The sequence below is a fragment of the Microtus pennsylvanicus genome, chromosome X (genome assembly GCF_037038515.1).
Source record: "Microtus pennsylvanicus isolate mMicPen1 chromosome X, mMicPen1.hap1, whole genome shotgun sequence".
NCBI classification, from domain to species: Eukaryota; Metazoa; Chordata; class Mammalia; order Rodentia; family Cricetidae; genus Microtus; species Microtus pennsylvanicus.
Genome location: NC_134601.1, coordinates 76,251,255 through 76,269,927, shown reverse-complemented (window position 1 = coordinate 76,269,927; position 18,673 = coordinate 76,251,255). Strand labels below are relative to the sequence as shown.

The 18,673-nt window shown below is 36.7% G+C and overlaps 1 protein-coding gene across 1 annotated transcript in view; it reads right to left on the bottom strand.

Moving 5' to 3' along the window:
- Nucleotides 1-5,709, bottom strand: part of Hdx (highly divergent homeobox) — a 119,219-nt gene extending 113,510 nt beyond the window's left edge. Inside the window, exon 1 of the mRNA XM_075957796.1 lies at nucleotides 5,555-5,709. The gene's annotated coding sequence lies outside the window, so the exon portion shown is untranslated. The remainder of the gene's footprint in view (nucleotides 1-5,554) is intronic.
- Nucleotides 5,710-18,673: the final 12,964 nt, after the last annotated feature.

Below are 18,673 nucleotides of genomic sequence, written 5' to 3'. Positions count from 1 at the left end.
TACATTTAAGGGTGGAAAGTCTAAATGAAATAAATAACATATATTAAAACTAATTCAAGTGGTTATATTGTCATCTTAGACTAGGAGAGATGAGTCAAGGCTGAAAATTCGGATATCTAATGTAATACTTCCCACTAATACAGAACATATTTTTTCTTCCACATTTTACAGGCTCCTAGGTCTCTACCAATCATCCTCTTTCATGAAGATTTTGACACAAATAGTAGTTAGTTTACAAAAGGGCATAGCTACCTTGAAGATAGAAATCAGATAATTACTTTCTCAAATGTTGCAGCTGTTCTACCATAAAACATACAACAGGTAGATCTAGCTAACCAAATAGGAAATTATTAAAGCAATAAATTACTGCAGTTGAAAGTATATAATCTTCTAATACATTGTTTCATAAACTCAGTGAAGAAGTGTATTCACCATTGGTTGTTTTGACATAGTAAAGAATATGAATCTATTACATTATGCCATTTAAAGCCATTAAAGGGTCACACAATGACCTCTTTTTCATAATTCTCAGCTTTATGTATATGTAAGAAAAATGTATTCACTGGGGAAAACATAGAAATGCCATAGACTTTACAGACTCAGAAAGAGAGAATTTAGTGGACATATACACAAACGTATACTTGTATAAACATTTGAAAAATAAAGTAGGTTTCAACATTGAAGTGCATAGTTTAGAATAACACCATACTTTATGCCCAAGGTATGTCACTTAGCAATTGCAAGACCTTGCACAAACAGCACCCCAAAAATACTTGTCTACATGGGGGAAATGCCTTCTGGGTTATGTATGTCACATATACTCAAGACATATAGCAAAGGAAAATTTCTCCAGTTCAAGAAGAAGAAAAACTAAGGAGATAAGTTTCCTGAACTTTTGGCACGCTGACAAATAAAGGGAGTAAAGATCCTAGAACAATTCAGCTGGCCATAAAATTAGCTGTGAAACAACAAGGACCAACAAAGTAGTGCAACTACTCTTGTACACCTTTACATAAGGCAGACATAAATGTAGTCTTGGCTTGACTGACATGGTACAATACCCTGTATCCAACTTCAGTGTATTTAGATTTGTGGTTTAATCCAGGCAGTTTTTCTACTAGCTGGCACAAGGAAGACTATTTATACAGATGAGTTTTACCTTATTGCCTTGTATTACTGATGACTGAAAAGGTTCCAAGATGCCTGTAACAGTTTCTGAATACGCTACACTTTCCAGCTCTGTGTGTGTGTGTGTGTGTGTGTGTGTGTGTGTGTGTGTGTGTGTGTGTGTGTATGTGTAATGTTGGGGATCAAACTTGGGGTCTAACTTTACTAGGCTACTGTTCAGTACTCTGATCCTATAGCTGTTACAGCAGGGCTCATTTTAAGGTATAAATAAATATTTTTGTTTGTTTGTTTCTGAGATTGTAATTTAATTACAACATTTCTCTTTTCCTTTCCTCTCTCCAAACCCTCCCATATACTTATCCTTGCTCTACTTCAATTTCATGGCCTCTTTTTTCATTAATTGCAATTGCATACATATATGTAATTGTATCACGCTAGATTCATTACCTATTACCTTTTACTTCCAAGAGCAGCGTGTCTAAATATAGTGTACTCAATGGAATTATATACCATCACTAATTTCAATTTTAAGTGATTCCATTATTAAATCAACATCAGCAATTCAATTTTTTATCATGTTGAGGATTCCATTGTTTACAAATATCTTTTCTGCAAGGCAATTTTTAAAGTGAATGAATTCAGTGGTTTTAAAAAATAATTTTATGCAACATTTCATATCATCTTTTATTATTAAAACACTGTATTTCTTAAAGATTTATTGATGTTTTATTTTATGTGTGTTTTGCTTACATGTATACATGTATACTTTGCAATGGTCTGGTATCGATAAAAATCAAAAGAAGTCACTGAATAACTGGGGAATGGAGTTATGGACTGTTGTCCGCCATGTTGGTGCTTGAAACCAAACCTGGGTCCTCTACATGAACAGAAATGCCCTTAACCCCTTAACCACTGAGCCATCTCTGCAGCTCAAGACTTTATTTTAAGAAAATACTTAATATAAATATAAGCATACATCACTCAGTCTGACTTCACACACGTATTATGGTTCATGGAAAATATACAACACACACACACATACCACAATGGGCCAGGATACCAGAGACCTGGATCTTCATTATGTCTCCACTAAGAATTCATTATAGTACCTTTCTAACGGATAAATTAATGATCATGGAGTCAAACGGATAGACACATGGGTACTGACGGTGACATGGGAGTCCTAGATGTATGGTCCATAGGCAAGTCAACTACTTTCAGCCTCCAGTGTTTCAATTTTAAAATGGAAAATAATATTAGAAGCTGTTTTCAAGGAAAGTTAAATGGTTTAAAAAACGATAAACTACTTAAGATTAGGATAATGTAGAGAAAATGCACAATGTTTGGTACTAGTGTTGGCAGAGTACTTTACATCTCTAGGCCTCAGACTCCTGACATGTAAGATGAGAGAACAGGCGTATCACTAGGAAGTCCCTCCTAGTTCAAATTTTACAACTCAAAGGAAAAAGAAAACAATCTGTTTTTTCTACATATAAGAACCATACGATGAACCTTAAAGCACAAATGACACATTCATCTTTGATCTTTTAAGCTATGTAAAATAAAGAGCATTTTCAACCCTAAGCCCTATATTTTATTCAAAGTTGCCTAAGTGAATCATTCTGTCCACTGGCATGCAAATAAATGTCTAATGGAATCATATTAATTACTATAGTTGTTGTCTATAAACTAAAACTGTTTTGAAAGAATTTGCATAATGTATGTAATAGGAGAAAAGATCAAGGAGAAAGGAAATTCCCTAATAATAAACAACATTCATAGTTCACCTATAAAAACATATCATAATGATTTTTAAAAGTTTAAATTATAATAACAATTGTAATGTCCTTCTGAATTGTTTCTAAGCTATATTCTCAAACCACAAATACTCTAAACATTAGAATGGTGCCTCAAAAGAAGCAGGAATTGAAAAAAGAAAACCGTTAAAAACAAAAACAAACAAAAAACCTCTATACTTAAACTATGACTACACTGTCATTCAAGCAAAAGTACTGCTCTGTGGAACAATGAAGGTTTAATCCCAAGAGATATAACATGCATATACAACTGTGATGACCATCATGATGTTCAACTATCAAATAGAAACTATCAAGGGTAGTCAATTTAATAAAGCAATTAAAAGTACAAGCAATAAACAGTGATTAATAATAGATTTCAAGAAAGGATGCATGATACAATGTGATCAGAAAGAAGCACAGAGAGATGGAATATCTTTAACTAGTGTCTTTTCAATGAAAAGAATTGCAAACTAAACTACTTCTGAGGCAATGTTCCTTTGGTCGTGTTTCCGAGGACACGGCATATTTGAAAAGCACTCATGCAGCAGGTATCTCTATTATTCTTTTGCTGTGACTCACAGTCAGGCTTGTTTAGTCACCAGAGGAGTCCTTGCCTGACTAATGATGACTAAAATGCTACGTGTGTACAGTTCTGTACAAAGCAATATTACTTAACTCCCCAGGGGATTGTTTTCTAAGGAAAAAAAGACGTTAAATGTCTATAGCTGTTTTCGTTAGTCAGCTAGGTGTGTGGGAAGATGGTAAAGAACTAGCTGGTCTGTTCCCAACCCCTAAAGATATAAAGTGCAGTTAAAGAGTACATAATAACACACACACACACAGAGAGAGAGAGAGAGAGAGAGAGAGAGAGAGAGAGAGAGAGAGAGAGAGAGACTGCTGCACAGTGACACAGTAGACAGCAGGGTAAAAGAAAGTGATAAATAAAAGAACAGATATGAAAATTTTTAGGAAAGGTGATCTATATAGTCACACTTGAAAGGTGTTTATAGAAGGTGTTTTGACTAGAGCTTCAAAGATGGACAATATTTAAATTATGTAGAATAAAAGGTAATCTAGGTAAAGGGGGTGACAATGGTGTGAGAAGCAAAATTAAAGAAGCAATTGTTCAAGCAAAATTGTTCAAGAAACATTAAGAGATATATAGTGAAGAATAAAGTAAAATAAGTGCTGCTGTTCCAAAGGGCTAGATTTTTGCCATTTATGTGGAGTCTGAATTGGAATTACAGATAAGAAGATAGAGGAAATAATATTGAAGTAGTATTCACAGACAAGCGGTCTTGTTGGGAGAATCAAGTATTTGGAGCAAAGGTGCACACTGGTTAGGAAGCTCCTTCAGTTATTAGAGGAGTAGAGAGAAGAGATGAAACCAAGGAGTAAGCGAGGAATGGTCGTGAGATGACAGTTGAAGGAAAATTTGCCAGCAAACTCTTCATTTTAAAAACTGGAGAAAAATCCAGATTTCCCTGTAAAATGGGAACAAAAAGATGAGATCATGGTGGGAGACTAATAACCCTACTTTACAATCTTTCACCAAAGACAGATGGGCAGATTGTTTCTCGAAACAGCTGACTGACATAGCCCTTCCCAATGAAGGAAGGAGAGACAAAGTCTCTTTAAAATAACATTTGACTTAGATATTTCTAGCAGAAACATACAGGAAAAAGAGAGAAGGAAAGGATCTGAGATGAAGGCTGAAGATTTATGAGATGGAGCTAAGATGAAGAAAAGACAGGTGGGTAAAATGTATTTCTTTGAATCTCCCGATGCGCAAAATTACTGAATGTCAAATCGAATCAAAACTCTTTTAAGGTTGAAAGTTGAAATTCTTTGAAAAATTGGTGTGCCCCCCAACACAAACAGTTTCTTATCTGAGAACTTTAGTCTACAAAATCTTCAGGTTCCTTCCTTTACATAGAACCTAAGTTTCTGGAAATTAAGTATTTTGCTCTCTCAAATTTATCAGGTTCATTTTGGTGCTGAGTACACTCAGTAGGCCAGATGCAAAGACCAATGGCAGATCCTCTCACTTCAAAGTGCACCTGAAACATCTCAAGGCCAAATCCCTAACCTTTCCCTTGTTCAGTTCTGACAGAGCTCAGCCCCACCCCCTCCAGCTAAAGGGAAAAAAGGCGCCTGCGCAATCTCCTTGCCCATTCTCCCTGCAGTGAACCGCCCCCTCCCTCTAATCAGAGTGCTTTTATGCGCAGGCGCAGCGTCCTCGGTGCGTTTGAGTGGGGCTATGAGAAATCTACTGTCCAGTGAAATCCAGAAGTGGTAGAATTCAATCTTGTCCTTTCTTCAGAAGCAGAGGCACCAGTTTCTCTCACTATCGGGCCAATAGTAAGTCCCAGCCATCGCCCTCTTTCAGAGCAAGGTCCTGCACTGTGTGGCAATACCCACAGTATCCTCATCCTCAGCTCCTTTCTAATTCCACGCTCTTGCTGGGCTTTGCTGGGAGGGTAGAGGCAGTTGGCTTCCAAGAAGCCGCACCAATTTATTGGCTGTTTCTTTAGGCCACAGACCCAAGGGCCCCCTACTGGGTACATTATCCCAGTGTCTTGAAAGTCCTCTTTTGCCCTTCACAGTCACCCAGGTTAGGCGCTTACCTCGGGCGTGGTGCGGTCACGGAAGAGTTCAGAGGATCCAAGATGAAACCAGGGCCAGAGCAGACGGATTCCGCGAGATTTTTCCTGGGTCTCCACTGCCGCCTCAGACAATGAAATCAGCGTGTCCGATCATCAATTCTCATCATGATCGTGACGTCACAAAAGACAGCGGCCAATGGGAGCCCGAGATCAGCTCCGGACAGTCCCTGGCCTCAGACCAGAACCCAAGAGTGGGGAAGGGGGGGGAGGGCTTCCTGTAGTGGGGCTGCCTTTTCTCGGCACTTATCTGCTTGATCTATGTAGAGGCCTCTCAGTACTTCTCTCCATGGATAGCTGTGAACATCCAGCATCCCTGTGCCAACAGTAGTTTCATGACAATCATTTGAGTCAAGTGATGACTGGTCTTGAAACTTGAGATTTGCTTTGGGCAAAATTGTTCCCCATTACCAAAACTAAATGATAATATAAGGGTTTAACTGATAGGTATATAAACAATGTAATCAAAATCAATAAGGTCTCCAAGGACCCTTTGGAATTTTTCCAATAAGATTAAGTGTACTCATTTGTGACTGATTGACAGTAATGACTAAGGCAAGAAATGGAATCCCTTCACTTCATTTTTAAGCCATTTTGACAGAAAAACTTATTTGAGTGATCACTGTTACAGGGATAAGCAAAAAAATCAAGACTCGTAGTATATATCAGCAACACTTACTTGAAGCATTACCCAAATTTTCTGCGTGTCATGAGAGATAGAATTTATTGGTTATTTGTTGTTACGTAATTTGCAACATCATTTGGAAGAATTAGGATGTAATAAATATTGACAATAATAAAATAAAATACATGATCATATGTTCTGTCATTAAACTAAAGACAGGATCTACATTGTTTTATGAATGAAGGCATCAGAAGGTTGGGAAAGAATTGTATGTTAATATTGTAATTTGACTGTTGGTTAAGAGAAGATATAAGCAACTGTCTTAAAGGGGAAAAATGAATAGGCAAGAGTAGAAAAGTATTATATGAAACCACCTTGACTAACTCAGAGTTTAAGCTGAGAATAGTGTGAGGTTGGATAGGCTGATAATAAAAAACCTTTGAAAATAGACAGAAAGCTTTGATTCAGTTAAAAGCCACCAAAAGCTATGGTTCAAGGGACCTCAATATCTTTAATCAAGGATTTGCAAAATGCTTTGACTTTTTTTTTTATCAAACACCCAACTCTAGATTTCCCAATGTCTTCCATTCTCATATACTATAAAATGAAATTATTATCAACCATAAAGGAATGTGTTTGTAGCATTTTACCATATTGGAGCAGACTTGCATATTTACCTTGATTTCCTTCAGGTAGCACATTGAATATTATTGCTATTGAAAAGGAAATATATCAGTTGGTAAGGTTTATTAATATTTGTTTGAATTCTAAAGTGATTTTCAACAAGATGGAGAACTGTGGACAGTTTTGATAATCTGACAAATATACTTTCTCCAGATACATGTACCATGGGAAGTGAATAGTGTCCGTTACAGAAAGGAAGACGCTAAAAATTTTCTATAAACTTTCTAGAGTGAGTAGATTCTAATGAAATAATTCTCATGTTAAATGGCTTGAGATTTTATACATAGTGAATTATTTAGTCATAAGACTGTTGTTGGCACATAGAAATTGTCTGGGAAGTAATTGGTTACTTATTAAGTACTCTGAAGTGTAGGGCATCTCAGAAGACTTAAATAATCCTCTTTAATCCACACCAACATATAAGACAAATATTTGTAATTTGTCCTGGCAGATCATCTATCCATAAAGGAACTAATTCTCAAGTATTTGAGGGGACCAGTAGTTCTCATTTCAAAATAAAAGTATTTTAGTTGATATAATTTTGGCCAAAGATAAAAATATATCTGAAGAAGAACCCAAACTGATACTTTGTCATTCAAATGGATAGCAAAGAAAATAACAAGATGCTACAGTGATGGCTCAGTGATTAAAAGTGCTGGCCTTTTTTTCCTTAAGATAAAATTTTGAGTCCCATCACCCACACAATGACTCACAAATGTCTGTTATTCTGGTTCCAGGGGATATGAGGCCCTTCTCTGTGGGCACCAGACACACACATGGTATACAGATACATGTGCAGGCAAAACACCCACACATATAAAATAAATTAAATATGAAAACCAGAAGATTGAAAAGCAAATTGTGCTAAACTGTATGTAGAATTCAGACAAGGTTGGAGACTGAAAAGAAACATATAAATAAGTTTTTATCCAGTTCTGAGAGGCTCAAACACAGGGCCCTCCACATGTTAGACAAGTGCCCTATCAGCTATCTACACAACTAGTTTTTCTTTTGAGATAGGTTCTCTCTATGTATCTCAGGCTGCCCTTGAACTCTCAGTTCTTCTGCCTCCACCTCCCAAATGATATGATTAGAAGCATCTTAACCAGTTAAAATAAACGTCCTGAGTCATTCACACTTTTGAATGGACCAAAAATATGTGTTGAAGTAAAAACCATCACATCCATCACATCTTTTGTACTCCCTTTGCATCAATATTTGCAAGTCGGGGAAAGTACAAGAAAGTACAAAGTAAATTAATTATGGATTAATAATATACCAAGTTGTATCTTTCAATCAGATAGAGTTGATAATCATTTAGAAATGACATTTAACAATCATGTTATTTCCAGCTAATGGGTAGTAATATTCAGGACTGTGAATCAAGAAATGTTCAAGTTGACAGGCTCCAAAGCCACAGAGAAACCCTGTCTCGAAAAACCAAAAAAAAAAAAAAAAAAAAAAAAAAAAGAAAAAGAAAAAAGGAAAAGAAATGTTCAGGTTGGGTTACAAGACATGAGATCTTAGTTAAAGAGATAAAGGATTGGGTAGTAGACAAATTCCTGAGAGGACAGACAGTATTAGCATCTAGATTTGTAGGAAAAAGTTAGACAGACACAAAGATTAATCTAAAATGACAGGAATCAGAGACCCAAGAAAATAAATACCGATAAGGTCAGTTTGATATATCAAACATGGAAATGATTAGGAGTCAAGACAAATAAGAAATAGAGAAATAATAGGAAATTTAATAACAGGCTATGGGAAAGGAAAATGAACTTATTAATTCTAATACGGATCTAACAACTAAGGGAAGTTGATCAGTATAGGCTTCAATTTTACTAATCCCAATGTGGTCAGACTGAGTGAAGGTGGGAGGACATAGCCAGAAACACCTGCCTACAAGGAAAGTCGTGTGGGCAAAAAGGAGAAGCTTGTAGCACTCAGATTTCAACAAGAAAATAAGGAGTGTTTTTAGATGTCTCCTAAGAATTATTAACAAGAATCTTTCTTTTAAACTCGAGCATCATTTTTTTTCCATTAGAGTAAATTTTCTAAATGACATGTAGCAAAATTATCTGGCAATCAAATTTTCAAGAATACATTTTAGAACTTTGTATGACATTATTATGCTATCAGTTGTATTACACAGACCATGTGAAAATGTTATATTACCATTTTATAAACTAGCCCTATGTAATTGTTTTAATTATTTTTCTTCAATAAAAACTCCTATTCACCTTTAGACTATTGATGTGTATTGTGCTGTCTAAATAAATAACCTTTTTTGATCACTTTACTATGGTTCCATTTTATCAACCCAGTATTTTTGGTAGCACAATGAGTAGGAAGGGAATAACAATGAGTTAGTTTAAGCTGTTAGTCAAGATAATCAAATATTTTTCAAGTGATATGATAAAAGGGAGCACTCTGTAAGTTTAAGACTTCCAAATCTCGTGCTCTCTCTCCTTCTGCTCCTGATTTGGACCTTGAGATTTCAGTCCTGTGCTCCATTTTGGGTCTCTGTCTCTGTCTCCTTTCATCGCCTGCTGAAGGTTAATATTCAGGAGGATGCCTATATGTTTTTCTTTGGGTTCTCCTTATTTAGCTTCTCTAGGATCACTAATTATAAGCTCAATGTCCTTGGTTTATGGCTAGAAACCAAATATGAGTGAGTACATCCCATGTTCCTCTTTTTGGGTCTGGCTTACCTCACTCAGGATAGTGTTTTCTATTTCCATCCATTTGTATGCAAAATTCATGAAGTCCTTGTTTTTTATTGCTGAGTAGTACTCTAATATGTATAAATTCCATACTTTCTTCATCCATTCTTCCATTGAAGGACATCTAGGTTGTTTCCAGGTTCTGGCTATCACAAACAATGCTGCTATGAACATTGTAAAGCAATCAGGGTTCCCTGTCCTGTGGGAAGTCCAAGGAACCCCCACCTCCATCCAGGTCTAGTAAGTTGAGCATCCAAACTGCCTAGGCTCCCACAAAGCCAGTGCATACAGTAGGATCAAAAACCCATTGCCATTGTTCTTGGGGGGAGACTTAATTGGGGGAGGGGGAGGGAAATGGGAGGCGGTGGCGGGGAAGAGACAGAAATCTTTAATAAATAAATAAATTAAAAAAAAAAGACTTCCAAATCTCAGTGGTAATAGCATAGATTTCAATTTAGGATGCAGAAACTATTGTAATAAGAGGAATTTTAGCCTACCTTTGCTACTGATGGAAACTCTCCATCATTTTTGCCCATTGTAATCAAGACTTCATACTAAGATCTGCATAACCTTGGAGAAAAGGCAACATCTTCAATTAATGGTGCTCAAAAAAACTGGGTTTCTACTCACAGAAGAGGGAAACCAGATTTTTTTTTCACTTGATAAAAACAAAAGTTAATTCTATATGGATCAAAGACCTCAGTGTAAAACCCAAAGCACTGAGACTACTAGAGGAAAAGGTACGCAGTATACTACAAGATAGAGATATAGGACAATAGTTTCTAAATAGTGTTCTAGCTGTGCAGTAAGTAAGGGAAACAACTGACAACTGGGACCTCATGAAATGAAAAAGCATCTGTTCATCAAAGGAAATTGTCAGCGAAGTGAACAGCAGCCTACAAAATAAGAAAGGATCATTGATACTGTCCATCTGACAGAGGATTAATATCTAGAGTGCACAGAGGACTAAAAGATCCAAACATCAAGAATACAAACAACCCAAGACAGATAGTCTCAGAAGATGAAAAGTAAATAGCTAATAAATACCTATAAATGTTCAACCTCACTAGCCACCAGGGAAATGCAAATTAAAACTTCATTGAGATTCTGTCTCACCCCAGTCAGAATGGCTGCTCTCAAGAAAACAAAGGATAACAAAGACCAGCATGTGTGTGGGGGAAAGGAAAACGCTTACTCACTTTGGGGGGGTTGTAAAGCATTATAAAACCGGTGTGGTGATTTCTCAAAAAGAAATCTTAAAATAAAACTACATTATGATCCAGACATTCCAGTAGCAGCCAAAGAATGTAACACTGCACAACAGAGATATCATCATATACATATTCATTGCTCTCTATTTGTAACAGCTAGGAAATGGATTCAGACTTGATGTCCATCAACTAATGAATAGTAATGAAAATGTGGTACATGTACAAAACGGAAATCTATTTAACATTAAATAAAAGTAAATTATGAAATTTTCAAATGAATAAGTGGAATGGGATAATATTATACTGGGTGAGGTGATCAAGGCCCAGAGAAACAAACACCACTCATTCATATACATATCCTAACTACAAATTTTTTTGAATTCTGTGTTTAAGTTGAAATGAGTACTTAGAGATGCCAGGAACCAATAAAAGGAACATAAGAAGTGTGTGTAGGTAAAGGTCTTTGACAGCAGAGTGAAAGGAAATAAAACATATTTAATAAATGCATATGATAGGCAGGTGGCAAGGAGGAAATGTTAGGGTTGGTTTAAATAGGGAGGAGAGTGCAGAGCAGGAGGAAAAGTGGAAGTCAGAGGAAGGATCAAGAAAAAAATAAATATATATGAACAAACATATGAAAATTGCTCTTGTATAAGCCAAGTGAAAAGCAAAGTACTCTCTATGGGTTGATAACACTGTTCCCTAAAACTATAGATTTTTAAACAAAAAATCCAATGCCATATGTGTGGTACCTCCCTCTATGAGTTGCTGACTATAGAGACCCTGGAAGCTCCCAAAACAACACAAACTATTGCCCTTGCTCTTGGTTATCCACTGGAAATAAATAGGAAAATTCTATTGCTGGAAACAGGTGGAACCGAGCTGGGAGCTTCCTCTTTGCTGGCTAGTGTTCATGGTGTTGAAATGTGCAGTGCAGGCTGCTGGGAAAGAAATGTCATCAATAGTTTTTCACATCTGTGGACCCTTCATGCTATAATTCTAACCTGCCATCCATTTGCTACATTCGCACCAGAAAAATTCCAACATAGAGGGTGGGAAAGTAGCTATGTAATCACACCACTAGCTGAGAAGAAAAATATTTCTTTTACAAAAATACCTTGCATTACAACTCAAAGGAATAGTTCTTTGTACCTCCAACTGCATAAAATCTGCTACTTTAAAATAAATTGATCTTTAATTATCTTAAGATTTAAATAATAATATGGGTTATTATTATATTTATCCTTCTCTATAGATAACCCATTTTTGCAATACTGGGCAGAGATCAAACCCTGGTATATATTACACGTACATTAAAAAAGTGTTCTACCAATGAAATACATCTTCACACCTAATGACCTTCTCTCCACCCTTAAAAGAATTATATCAAAAGAAAGTAGATAATTTTAAAAGTAAGGACATTAAATACTATGTTTTCTTTTAAAAATATTAGTAATAAGGATAAGATAATCATGGCAGTTATTTGTTAGGGTCAGCTAGCACCTGCTCAGGAGATTTGATTATGTGTATCTCTTCCCAAGTTGAATTTTATTGACTTTACGCCAGTAAAATGCAGCTATGGTTGAGGTAGTAACAAAAAAAATCAGCGAGTGCTAAAAATGAGGACTACCCCTTACAAAAGAGCTACTTGTTAAGTACTGACCAGCAATAAAAATATGGCAGGATAAAATATGAAGACAGAGTACAGAGCAGTGTTTTGAAGCTAACTTGGAGGAATTTCTTTGATTTTAATACCATTAAAATATAAAGTACAGTGGAAAATGCATTTGTGATTAGGAGGAATAAAATATACCACTGTATGTCTTAAAAATTCACCATTAAAAACTTTAAATTGAGTATTTTTACAGAGAATGTTTTTTGAATCCAATGTATACTTTTGAAGTGCCTAAGTTATTTGATAGTTGTAATTTATTTTCCCTACTTACATTTATTTATGTTCTTTTGACTTAAATCTTGCTTTAAGCAAGAATTAAAACATCATTGAGTAAATGTGAATCCAGGGTTAGAAGCTGTATCTTTTATTATTATTATTATTATTACAAATTTTCACCTCCCTTCCTTGATGGAGGTGGGTCTTGTATCTTATCTGTTGCTTTCATTGGCTAACTAATAAAGAAAACTGCTTTGCCTGATTGACAGAAAATTAGGTAGGTGGAATAGACAGAACAGAATGCTGGGAGAAAGAAGCCGAGTCAGGCAATCGCCATGATTCTCCCACTCCAGACAGATGCAGGTTAAGATCTTTCCTGGTAAGCCAGCTTGTTGTGCTACACAGAATATTAGAAATGGGTTAGATCAATATATAAGAGCTAGCCAATAAGAGGTTAAAACTAATGGGCCAAGCAGTGTTTAACAGAATACAGTTTCCGTGTAATTATTTCGGGGCATAAGCTAGCTGGACATTCCATAGCACCACTGTTGATGTCATCAATGATATCATGAGGGTGGCGCCCATCCACATTGCAGCCCAAAGACTGTGCATTACCCAGGATTCTCTGGCTAAAGACCTGTCCTGCATCTGCCGAGCAATATTGACAATCTCTTTGAAAGTGATATTTCCGCTGTGTTTAATGTTCTTCTGCTTCTTTTTCTGTCGCAGCTCCTTCAACACTTCCTTCCATTTCCCTCCCCATCCTGCCATTCCCCCTCCCTCTCCCTCTCCAGTCCAAAGAGCAGTCAGGGTTCTCTGCCCTGTGGGAAGTCCAAGGTCCTCCCCCCTCCATCCAGGTCTAGGAAGGTGAGCATCCAAACAGACTAGGTTCCCACACAGCCAGTACATGCAGTAGAATCAAAACCCAGTGCCATTGTCCTTGGCTTCTCAGTCAGCCCTCCTTGTCAGTCACATTCAGAGAGTCCGGTTTGATCACATGCTTCATCAGTCCCAGTCCAGCTGGCCTTGGTGAGTTCCCCTTAGATCAGCCCCACTGTCACAGTGGGTGGGCGCACACCTCGAGGTCCTGACTTCCTTGCTCTTGTTCTCTCTCCTTCTGCTCCTCATTTGGACCTTGGTAGCTCAATCCAGTGCTCCAGTGTGGGTCTCTGTCTCTATCTCCATCTACCACCAAATGAAGGTTCTATGTTGATATGCAAGATATTCATCAGTGTGGCTGTAGGATAAGGCCAGTTCAGGCACCCTTTCTTCAGCTGCTCAAGGAACAAGCTGGGGACATCTTGGACACCTGGGAATCCCTCTAGAGTCCAGTCTCTTGCCAACCCTAAAATGGATCCTTTAATTAAGATATATACTTCCCTGCTCCCATATCCACCCTTCCTCCATCCCAAACGTCCCATTCCCCCAAGCTCTCCCCATCCTCCCCTTCTCACTTCTCTCTCCCCATCTTCCCTTACCCCCACTCCAGCCCCACCCCCAAGTTCTCAATTTTTGTCTGACAATCTTGGCTATTTCCAATATCCAGGAGGATAACTACATGTTTTTCTTTAGGTTCACATTCCTATTTAGCTTCTCTAGGATCATGAATTATAGGCTCAATGTTCTTTATTTATGGCTAGAATCCACTAATGAATGAGAACATACCATATTCATCTTTTTGGGTCTGGGTTATCTCACTCAGGATAGTGTTTTCTATTTCCATCCATTTGCATGCAAAATTCAAGATGTCATTGTTTTTTTACCACTGAGTAGTACTCTAATGTGTATATATTCCACACTTTCTTTATCCATTCTTCCACTGAGGGGCATCTAGGTTGTTTCCAGGTTCTGGCTATTACAAATAATGCTGCTATGAACATAGTTGAACAAATGCTTTTGTAGTATGATAGGGCATCTCTTGGGTATATTCCCAGGAGTGGTATTGCTAGATCCTGGAGTAGGTTGATCCCGAATTTCCTGAGAAACCACCACACTGATTTCCAAAGTGGTTGTACAAGTTTGCTTTCCCATCAGCAATGGGTGAGTGTTGCCCTTACTCTACATCCTCTCCAGCAAAGGCTATCATTGGTGTTTTTGATTTTAGCCATTCTGACAGGTATAAGATGATATCTCAGAGTTGTTTTGATTTGCATTTCCCTGATCACTAAGAAGGTTGAGCACGACCTTAAGTGTCTTTTGGCCATTTGAACTTCTTCAATTGAGAATTCTCTGTTCAGTTCAGTACCCCAAATGGGTCCTGCTAAAACTGAGAAGCTTCTGTAAAGCAAAGGACAATGTCATTAAGACAAAAAGGCAATCTACTGATTGGGAGAAGATCTTCACCAACCCTGCAACAGACAAAGGTCTGATCTCCAAAATATATAAAGAACTCAAGAAACTAGACTTTAAAATGCTAATTAGCCCAGTTATAAAATGGGGTACTGAACAGAAGCTGTATCTTTTGAGAAAGCTCATTTTAGACGAGTAATAGTGAATAATATTGATCAAGTGAGTTTAACATATCACGTGGGCCTGAAAAGGAATACATAAATAGGGCATAGTTATGCCTGAAAATTTAAAGCAAGACTTCCAATTTGGTAATCATATATATGGAAGCAATATCTGAAGAAACAGAAGGTGGATACTCCAACAATATGTGAAATATGGAACTGAAATTAATGCAAGGACAAAATAGGTATTAAGATTGCAACAGAGATTCATGAGTTAGACCTGTTTGTAAATCACTACTTTCTTTTGTTTAGACCACACTGTGTGCTCTGTGTAAACTTGGTTGAAGACCGAGTATTTATATATAATAAATATAATTATACATATATCCTCAAATTTTAAAGGTAGTCTCTATTTGTACAAATCATAACACTGATATTCTAAAACTCCAGGAAACATGGTTCTATTTAACAGAATTATTGAACTATTGAAGATCACAAGAATCCATCTAGTATTTTAGTCAATTATTCACTTTCTAAATAGACTAGTCCCTAGATAACATCCCCTGTAATATTTTTAAGCTCTATGTCATGAGCAACAAAGAATTAACATAGCCTACAGTAATATTTTAGTGTGATAATGAAATAAAACATATAAAGTCTAATATTTTAAATTCAAATCTAATTTCCATTTATTAAGTTTCCATGATATTGAACATTGAAATGGATATACTAACATATGTCATCACATTTAATCTTCATAATTCAGAAAGGAGTGGGTTGATCCTGTATTACAGATAAGAATAGTGAATATAAATAATCATTATGAAAATAAAGGAAAATTTCATATAAATGAGTGTAACATGAGGTTTGGACAAACAATAAAATTTTTACAAATTTTCAAATACTCATTTAGATATATCCATCCTCTTTTTTAAAAAAAACAATATTTTAATACCTGTTATTTTATTGAATGATGGTTCTATGCTACAAGCAAAAAATAAATTAAAATAAATTTGTTAATATAGACTCTGCAAAAACTTTATAAAATATTATTAAGGAATCAAGTCTTAAGAGAGATTAACACCATAAAATTTTTATGTGTGAGAGCCAATAAGCAAATGTCTTTTTTCCTAACAGAAAAGCTCAATTATCCCTAGATATGTTTCCTTCTGTCCTCATGTGATATACTCATTACTTTTAACAAAAGTCCCAAAGGTGAGATTGAATCATGGACTGGGTAAATATAGTAGATAAGAATAATTCATAATTATCTACTGAAGTATATCGGAAGAGAGAAAATATTCGACATGAATTTCTTTTTGAAATATTCAATCAAAGAACATATTTAAACTAAGAATGTGTGGCAAAGTACTGACAGTTGTTGAATCTGAGTTATGAAAACTTCTTTATTATTTTCTCTTCACTTTCTTGTGTATTTAAGTATGAAATAACTTATTTAAAGAAATAAAACCTGGTATTACCTTATACTTTCCAAATTCCCAAGGGAAACATTCTCATATTCATTCATATATCATGCTTTCTTTGTAAAATATGCACAGAACTAAGTGGTACTTATTTACTATTTCCTACTAGGAATCAATGACTTTGAACTATGGGTCATCAGAAACATCTACATCAAAAGGACAAAGCTACCAGGCAATTTGAACCTATAGTCCCAGACTGCTCTAAAAAATAAACAACAAATACTTAATGTTTTATGGTAAGTTTTATGAGCAACTAAGGGGACTATGTAAAGTTTTCTATTACTTCTAAGCCTTGAAAAATTCACGACCATGGGATATTTAAATATTATATCTTGATTCCCTTTAGATTTACTTTTTATCAAAATGGGTCCATGGATAAAGAAATATGCTACTTTGATCCCCTTTATAAGAGAACGCATTTCCTTTTAACATTCTTACTCAGCCTTACTTTGTGCTCATGTAACTTACCTCTATATAACATTAAATCATATATTGCATACTTGCTAACTGTTTTCTTCTCTCATTAGATGGTAAATTCTATGAGGGCAGGCTTCAGTTAGGGTTTCTTTTGCTGTGATAAAACACCATGACATAAGGCAACTTGGAAAAAAAACTTATTTTTATCTAATTCTTCCAGGTACCAGTCTGTCGCTCATGAGGGAAGTCAGGGCAGGAACTCATGCAGGGCAAAACCTGAATGTAGGAACGAAAACAGAGGCCATGGAGGAACACTGCTTATTGTCTTTCCCCCAATGGTTTGCTCAACATGCTCTCTTATACAATCCAGGATAAGCTGCCTAAAGGAGGCACTACCCCCAATGATCTGGGCCCTCCCATGTCAATCATTAATCAAGAAGATGTACCATGGGCTGGTCCACAGGCCAGTCTGGTAGGGGTATTTTCTCAGTTGAGATTCCCTCTTCCCAAATTACTCTAGATCGTGTCAAGTTGACAAAACATTAGCTAGCACAAGTAACATATGGCACCTTTCTTGACAGTTATTTCAAAAAGCTATCAAAATCCCTAGTAAATAGTAGGCATCAGTTTCATAGTTGATCAATAAAATGGATAGGTTTGTGGGGTTTGGCATCAGACAATGGAGAAGTTCAAAAATCATTTAATATATTCAAGGAATGATAAGTTGCAGTTCATGAAATGACCTTCATCTAGTAGCTTGCTGATGGTGGTAAAGATGTATACAGCTCTCAGGGTTCTATAGCAGACTTTAGTGATACAATTTTCATATTTCTATTGAGTAATGGTTAGGTGATAAAGACACTTTGTTACACTTCATCTTTGATACATGCCAGTTATAGTTAATATTTATTAGTTACATTTCTTTTCAATACATAAGAGTTATAGTTAATACTTATTGTCAACTTGAAAGGATAAAAAAATCACTTAGGATGCACCCCTCTTGGTCCTGGCTTCCTTGCTCATCTTCTCCCTCCTTCTGTTCCTCATTGGGACTTTGGGAGCTCAGTCCAGTACTCCAGTGTGGGTCTCTGTCTCTATCTCCATCCATCGCCAGATGAAGGTTCTATGGTGATATGCAAAATATTCATCAATATGGATATAGGATAGGATCATTTCAGGTTCCCTATCTTCAGCTGCCCCAGGAACTAACTGGGGACCTCGCCTTGGGCACCTGGAAGCCCCTCTAGGTCCAAGTTTCTTCCCAACCCTAAGATGGCTCCCTTAATTAAGATATGTGCTTCCCTGCTCCCCTAACCAACCTTCCTTTATCCCAATCATCCCGTTGCCGCAAGTTCTCCCCATCCTACCCTTCTCAAGTTCTCCCCATCCTACCCTTGTGCACCCACCCACGGAGACAGTGGGGCTGATCTATTGGGAGCTCACCAAGGCCAGCTGGACTGGGACTGAAAAAGCAGGGGATAAAACCGGACTCTCTGAATATGGCGGACAATGAGGGCTGCTGAGAAGCCAAGGACAATGGCACTGGGTTTTGATCCTACTTCATGTTCTGGCTTCGTGGGAGCCTAGTCAGTTTGGAC